At 28.6% G+C, this 8,649-nt stretch overlaps 2 long non-coding RNA genes across 2 annotated transcripts; both read right to left on the bottom strand.

Annotated features, from left to right (window-relative positions):
• Positions 1-639: 639 nt before the first annotated feature.
• Positions 640-1,672, bottom strand: LOC123908281. Its single transcript, XR_006809598.1, has 3 exons — positions 1,562-1,672; positions 1,124-1,191; positions 640-804 (listed from the first exon to the last, which is right to left on the bottom strand). It is a non-coding gene; the product is annotated as an uncharacterized LOC123908281 (long non-coding RNA).
• A 317-nt stretch (positions 1,673-1,989) lies between these two features.
• LOC123908280 lies at positions 1,990-2,814 on the bottom strand. Its single transcript, XR_006809597.1, has 3 exons — positions 2,741-2,814; positions 2,120-2,185; positions 1,990-2,046 (listed from the first exon to the last, which is right to left on the bottom strand). It is a non-coding gene; the product is annotated as an uncharacterized LOC123908280 (long non-coding RNA).
• Between the last annotated feature and the right edge of the window lie 5,835 nt (positions 2,815-8,649).

The following is an 8,649-nucleotide window of genomic DNA, read 5'->3' as shown; positions in this document are numbered from 1 at the left end:
TTATCAATATATAACTTCTTAAAAGGGACCAACTAACTAAAATGAAAAATTATTAAATTAAAATGGACCAACTAATATATAAGATTTATACACTACTAGAAAAATTAAATTTAGAGAGGGAAGGAATCCGTCGCTAATCGTTAAATATCCGTCACAAACAATTTTAGCGACGGAATTTGCGACGACACGAAATCCGTAAACAATTTCAACGTCGCAAACATTTAGTGAGGGAATTCATCATCCGTCACAATTGGCGACGGAAAAAGTCGTCACAAAGATAATAGATCCGTCACTTATGACTGACTAAAAGTACAACATTTGTTCTTTAAATTCCGTAGCTAATTAGTGATGGAATGCAGTTCCCTCGCTAAATAGTGATGAAATTCATTTCCCTCACTAATTAGTTACAGATTTCATATTCCCTCCCTAATTTATGATAGATTTCATATTCCCTCGCTAATAATTGTGACAACTAATATTTGTGACATATTTGAAACTCCCTCCCTAATTTATGATGTAATTGAAATTTCCTCATAAATGCTATTATAATACATTTATTATATTCAGCAAAATAAAAATTTTATATATAAAATATTTTTTTAATCGAATCCATAAGTATCACGTATATCATCACAAAAATACAAAAACATCACTAGTATTTAATATTGTTCCTGAAATTAAGAATTTACAACCAAATTCTCAAAACAACAATATACTATCTATAACTAAGAATCTATTTCTCCTCCATAGCTAAAAGCGACTCTCCATACAAATCAATTTCTCATTTGTCTTGAATTGTGTAACCTACATTAAAATGAACAAAAATTGTAACGAACACGACAAGATAAATTTAAATAAATCTTGAATATAGCCAGCAAAGAACAATAAAATATACTAAACAAAGAATGAAAGAAAATAATTACTTGATCATTAAGCCGGTTTGTTAGCTATTAAGATTGGCTCTATTGGATAAGTTAGCCTATATATAGACCTTGAGGATAAACTTTCATATAGTTTTTTTTATGATTGTATAATATATGGCATGTATGATATATTTAGTACAGAATACGATAACAATGTGTTGAAACAATATGAGTAGTCCATTAAGATAGTATAGACCCACCAGGGTAAATATTGTATGGCTCCTGCTGCTGAGTAAGTTAAGGTTTGTGGACCCAACATGTCTGTGCTCTGTTGTCAAATTAAAATTTTATCAAGAACAAACACATCAAAGAAAGAACAGAAAGTCTTGGAGGCATCAAGCAGAATTGTAAAACCCAGAAAAACAGTCTTTTTAATAACAGCCAAAAAATATTATGTATGGAGCAACTGTTTGACAATATCATATTAAAAGTAGTCAAACAATATACCTGTTATTTTAGTGCATAAAGATAACCTAATATTGTGTCACTTTTCATAGTAACTCCCAATTTTATAATACATAAACATCATTATTTAATTACAAAAGACGCAAGACGGAATAAAAATATCCAACACTTTGATAGTACACCACCAGAAAATTAAATTGATCAATTAGAAAAAAACTAGCTGGAACATTTACCTTCTCCAGCTGCAATAAGAGAGAGTGCATGAGCAGGGGAGAGTACAACCTCTTCCTTTATTCCCTCAACAAAGGTGCCCTGCATGTCAATCAATATACAAATGATACAGACTTTCCTTCAAAATAATAACCTTTTTGACATAAGAAAATTCAAAACTTATCTTTCTAGATACTCTAATGGTTAAAAAAAAAACCTTAATCCTGTGAGATAAACAAAAATACTCACCAATATCAAGATATTACAAGATATTGGCATATCTCTAAATCATCTAGAACCCAATTTTTCTTTTGTGCATCAAATGTTACTTGGCTTAATTGACTAAAAATAACATTTTGGCACTTGGCAACTAAAGTAATCCAGAGCAGACAATCTTGACTATTAATTAAGTAATATAAAACTAAGATACAATAAAAGAGAAGGAGAAACATACCTCATTGTAGATTTCCAAGTACGAAACTCGAAGGAGAAACTCTCGGTTTGGAGTCTGGTGTGAAGAAACATCAGATTGCATAATTTCTAAAATAAAAGTGCAAGAAACAGACCAGTATTTTCCATACCTCTTGGATAATGCTAAAAGCATCCTTCACAGCAAGAGGTATGATTCCAGGAGATCTTTGATCACCCTGCAATTATGAATTTATGAGCAAGAATACCTCTTAGCATTATCAGCAAGTAATCCAAATTCATAGGTTAACTCAATATTATCAGAACTTGTCGCAATAACTGATAGTATCAATTAATTTTTATGTGGTAACATTGCATAACACGATGGTCTCCAGTCATATGAAAAACTGATCAAAAGAAGTGAGCATGAACTTAAAATCTTAAACTTGTTCAGCATAGCTGTTAAGTTGTTACTCTATATTCAAGGCTATCATTATAGGTCAATAGCTGTTAAGTTGTGGATTTGAACAAATTATTTTGAGCTTTATGCAGACCGTGCAGATTTTGATCGAGTACAATATAACAATTAACTAGCTAAAATCCCTAGCTTCCTCAGTTCAATGCTACTGTGCACTTGTTAATAATCTAAACAAAATACCAATACTCCTTGTGTACCTCTCAGAGGAGATGGGAAGTGATAAATATTCTAAATAACAACCTTAAATTACCAAATTCAAGACAAGTAACAAATTAGACGGATCAACAAGATGCAGACGGAAAATAAGTGGTCTCACATGCATTGTATGAGTCTTCCCACTGCTTGTTACTCCATATGCAAATACTGTACCTGTATGAAAACCAGAGAGAAGCTCATTGTTAATTACCTAATATGTCAGGCAAGCAAATGAAAAATAATCTAGAAGTCCATCAGCCAAATATTTCTCCGCGCACAATGACTTTCAATTGGAATGGCCAACTTCAAGGAGAAAAGAGTTAAACCGACAGATTTCTACATCAAAGAAATTTTATGACTGACTATACTCTATTTGAGAGGTGAAGTATAGCGCGAGACTACTAAAATATTCCATGGTCTGAATCATAAGTTTTTTTTAGCGGAAAATGTTAGTATTGTTATTAATATTATGCTGGAAGTTGAAATCAAATTCTTGACCTCCTAATCACTCCACTCCTTAGCCCCTCCACCACAACTATCAAGTTACCTAGGTTTCTTTTCTCGTGAAATCTACAAAGGTCTGAACCTATATATATAACCACAAAATATTCATGACTATTGGAATTCTTTCAATACTAATACTAATAAAAAAAAGGAATCATTATATTTCAAGCAAGTGAGTCACTTTGATATTCCAAACCTCTTTGATCAATCTCTTAAAGAGCTGAATTTAATAAAAAAAAAACATGTGTCTCTCTTCATTGCAAGTTAATTGGTTCCTAAATGAATTAAAATGGACCAATATAACCACAAAATATATTCTTTCAATACTAAGAAAAAAAAGTGGTATGTGCTATGTATTATGATAGGTTTTTCTTTCAAATTCTAGAGCTAGAAAGTGGTATGAGCTAGAAAAACACTTTACTATAAAATGAGAAAGTTTAGTGACTAATACGTTCACTCTCACTCTTTATAACCACCACCCCACATTCTTTTTCTACTTATTATTTCTAAATCTTAATAATTGATATTTTCATTCAATCTTTGAGCGTATTTCTACCATGGTGCTATGTATTGATATCCAACAATATTCATTTGTACTAATGTTTAGTTTTTGTTCTTCATGTGTAGGTTGAAAGAAATAATTTTTCACTACAATAGAATGTTAATGGATGAAAAGGCCGGTATACTCAATTACTCTTATCAAATTATATTGTTCATTTAAAAGTTATCTTTAAAATATATTTTTTATCATAACAATGATTGTAAGTAAACAATCTTATTTTTCTCATTTATTTATTGATATTGGTTGTTCATTTGTTATCGAGAACATAGAACGTTATATTATTTTAGTCTACTTATACTCCAGATCCATATGTGATAGAACCAGAGGAAGAAAAAGGTATTTACTAATTTATAAATTTTTTGTTTGAGTCATCATTTACTTTCTCCAAAATAACTCTTAGGTACGTATTCTTCAACTTTTAATAATGTCTTATGTTCTTTTCTTACTTTCCATGTATGCCTTCACTAATTTATTGATTTCTATGGCAGAATATTGACTAAAGTATCTATTGATTTTCATGCATCCTTACGAGAAATTTGTAAAACAAATAGTCACTCATATAAGAATATTTTATCATCTATTGTATATTCAGTTTCACCCTTTTATTATTTATCCATTTTGTATTTCATATTCTTCATATATGTTAATCCATATTTTTTATGGTTGGATATCTATTATATTGATCGGCCAAATTATATCTTGAAAATTGACATAACATCTTTTACTATTAAAAGGAAGCTTGAATTGTTTTAGGCCTTCTTTGTGATGATGTGGCACCTCTAAGAGAATTTCTTACAAAAGAATATATCAATAATGAAAAATGAAAAATTTAATTAAAAGTGACCAACTAATATTATAAGACCTACAAATTTATATCTCGGTTATGGTTTAGAGAGAGACATAAATGATACTATGACCATCAAATTCTCATGATTGTTGGAATTCTAAAATGAAATTCTCACAAGAAGATATATCAACAAACAATGATGTATTCTTATATTATTTGTCTCAGCTTTCTACTAAATTTGGACTTACAATGATAAATGATAGTATATAATGTAATTGAGAAAAAACGGAATTGCGCCATATTGACATTTTTGCGTCCAACTTTACTAAAAAAATTTCTGATAAAAAAAAATAAAAAAATCTTCCTTAGAGATTTTTTTTAATAATATGCAATTTTACTAAAGTTATTGTATAACTATGAATATAATTTTATATTTGATACCGGACTTTTTAGAAAAGAGAATTGATAAATATGAGAACAATAACATGTTTATTATTGGTCCATAGAAGAAAAAATAATTGAAATCAGTTATGAGATTTATTTTATGCTTAATTGCAAATAATTGGAAACACCAATTAATAGTGTGACTTTTGATTATCTGCAAAAGAAACAGCACACTAAAATGAAAAGAATTAAACTTCATGTGTTATTGTGGTTTTTGCATAAAGAGATCTAATTTCTTATGCTATAAATTAACATTTGCATAGTTAATTTGTAAAAATATAATGCAATGATAACTAAACACTCATTACAATTAAATCTTATGACTGTTGGAATGCTTCTCAATGTAACCATGATCCTTATATAACTAATATCTATTCACATGTATCACATACTTTTTGTTTAGTCATGCTCTCTCATTTTTTGTATTTAAATTATTTTGTATGTTTTCTATGTATAGATATTTTAGCAAATTATTATGTCTATATATATGAATGTTATTCTATTTTCAATATCCATTTTTCATCTTTTTAAGGACTGAAGTTTAAAGATTGCTTTATGCAATAAATGTGGTCATTGCAGTGTGATGATTGTGGAGCACGTCCATTTGATCGGAAGTTTTCCTTCTATTTAAACCATGGATTTGGTATGTTTTGTAAAAAATAAGTGTATGTCTCAACTACATTAAAAATAATTTGAATGTATATGACCTATGCAAAAGTTTAGAAGTTAAAAGTTATAATTTATTTTACGACATATCTATAAGCGAACTTTAAATTGCTCTTATGTCTCATATTTTCTTATTCTTTTTTGACCAATAATACATCGAAGATGAGTTAAATATGCTATTTTAATATCTATCATTTAACTATATGATATTATTATATTTATAACAATTATTATTTTTTCATTTATAAAAATATTTTAATTATATATTTAATCGAACCCGTGCAACGCACGGGTTTACCCCTAGTATGTATTAAAGCAAAACTATTATTTTTGGTGGAGGCTTGAGCTCCCAATGTGTTGTACCTGTATCCGTCGTTGGCTGAGAGAGACTACAATTAATTTGCCAACCAAGAAAAATGAAGAAAAAACTAGTTTCAATTGAAAATTTTAATTGTGTGGGGGTGAGTGATTTTGACCTTATCAAGTTGTAATTTGTAAATAGTGTTTTTGCAAGTGGCGCTTGTCTCGTTGACATTAGGCAGATGCTCATGTGAAGAGATTCTACCGTACCCTTCTTGTTATTGTTTAATGGAAATATAATTAGTTTAACTTTATTCTAGAAATATTGCATGTAAAATATAAGATTAGGGTTTGAACTATAGTTCTTTCACTTACTTTTTTAAAACATCTGAAATGCTAACTACTAGGCTACGTACTTTACACACACAAAAAAAAAAATTAGTTTAACTTTTATAATTTTTAAAGTATTTTTGATGAAGATATCTAAGAGAGTCTTATAAACTATTAATTTGTATATCATTTTGTTATCATTGAAACAACCATGATATGACACGGTGAATATATATAAAATGATCCAAGTATTTTATTTAAGGTATTGTATCATCAATTTAATATTGAGTTTTTTTTTCTTTAAAAAAAAATAATATTAACATATATGAGTTGCATAATTTTGTATATTATAAGAGCAAAATATATATCTATTGTAAAAATATTACATAACATTGTACGGATTACTTACGAATGAAACTCAAAGTATTACTAGACACTCATATATAGGATAAGATTGTTTCATGTAAATATCACCAGAGGGCATCCAAGCCCTGTAAATATTGATTTTTTATTTTTTTTTATGATTGAAGCCGTGAAAAAAACAAAATGGATTGTTTATATTTAATGGGCAAAAAATATGACGAGAGAAGGTCCCCTTTTACAATTATTATTATTATCTTTCAAATATATAAAATTTACAACCAGGGACGGAACCAGAAATAATTATTGAGAGTGGCGAATTTTTTTTTCTTTGATAAAACTCTTCTACAATTTCTTCAATAGTAAATGTTTTTGCAAATACATCCCTACTATCTCTTTTGTTAGTAATTTTATAGATTAATAACATGACCAACAAAAAATATATTTGAGAACTAAGTTGATTATTATTTAAAAAAGATTTGACGATGACTAAAATAATTAATAAAAGAGACATTTTTTAACGTTTTTACAATTTCAATACATTTAAAAATCAATGTCATTGGTCCACAAATCCTAGCTCAACTGACAGAAATGCTTAAATTACTATTGTCGGACATCGGGACAACCCCAGTTACTTCACTGTGTGTGTGTGAGTTTTCAAAGACTTTGTCATTTCGTCTATCAACAAAAAAAAATGTCATTGTGAATTACTATATTTTAAGACTAAAATAGTGGTTTATCTAAATATACAAAATATAAATAGTAGTACATTATAGTAGTTATTAATTTATTATTATATGATAAAAAGGTATATGATGCAAGTATTTATTACATAGAGCCATATGGTGGGTGGCGAACCATATACATACATAGGAGGTACGTGTATTCCTACCAATTTAGGGTGGCGGTCGCCCCTTTTAGTCTATACGTCGTTCCGTCCCTGTTTACAACTAAGATATTGAGCTCAATTAGTTATTAAATTTCACCAAAGTATAGATTATTTGAAAGAACTTAAAGATTCAATTTTTAAGTAGAACCACTATTTATTTTCAAAAAAAAAAGAAGTAGAACCACTATTTTTGTCAAATTTTCATACCTTGTAGTCGAATATATATGAATTATTAAGATCTCTTTCCCTACAAATCTGAGAATTAATATATAAAAAATTGAGCTAATCTCTTTAGGCTGGTAGCTGAGTTTATTATGAAATCTCAAGTTGTTCAGAAAACAAATATTTTAAAGAATAGAAAATATCATTTTACTACATATGGTCAATAGTCAAGGACCTTCTAACACACAAAACACTCAAGTATCGTTTGGCCCAGTTTATTTAGGACTTATTTTTTATTTTAAGGAGAAGTCATACCAAACACAATTTAAGAGAAGTTCTATTAAAATATAAGTACTTTATTTCAGGCACGGATTTAGTGTGGTGGCAATGGCGTCAGCCGACCCAACTTGCCTATTATATTTTTGGTTAACACTATTATTATTCATGCAATGTGACCTCACATATATGATATTATCGTTTTTATATAGTTAATTTAGTACACTACAATAAATATAAATTAATAAGACTAATTTATAATGTTAATGAGTATCTTAAAAACATCGACTAAGAAATCAAAATAAATAATTTTGTATAAAAAAATGTTATAACTATATAAATAATAATTTATATTTTTTTTTATGTTATAATTTTGACCTCACTCATTAAAATTTCTGGATCCGTACTGCTTTATTTTGGTGAAGAAAAACAATCTATAAGGAATATGAAAAAAAGTTAAAAATATCAACTTACACCAACTCTCGGCTCCTTTTTTTTTTGAGGTCCACCCATCAAATCCGGTGGCATTTAGCATGGGGAACTACAACTTTTTACCACCATGGTCAAGTTGCTTTTTTACCGTTAGATCCTGCTAGTCCATGAATTCTATTATGGTATTTCCACACTATATGTTTTCTCACACTATCTTCAACCTCACTATTTTCCACCAAACAACACAATTTTTCAGAAACTAAAAAAACTCTTGCAAATTTCACTCAAATTGTTTCATCTTAAACAACACAATCTTTT

The sequence above is a fragment of the Trifolium pratense genome, linkage group LG2 (genome assembly GCF_020283565.1).
Source record: "Trifolium pratense cultivar HEN17-A07 linkage group LG2, ARS_RC_1.1, whole genome shotgun sequence".
NCBI classification, from domain to species: Eukaryota; Viridiplantae; Streptophyta; class Magnoliopsida; order Fabales; family Fabaceae; genus Trifolium; species Trifolium pratense.
Note: the sequence above shows the minus strand (reverse complement) of the source record. Positions and strands in the feature narration are given on the sequence as shown.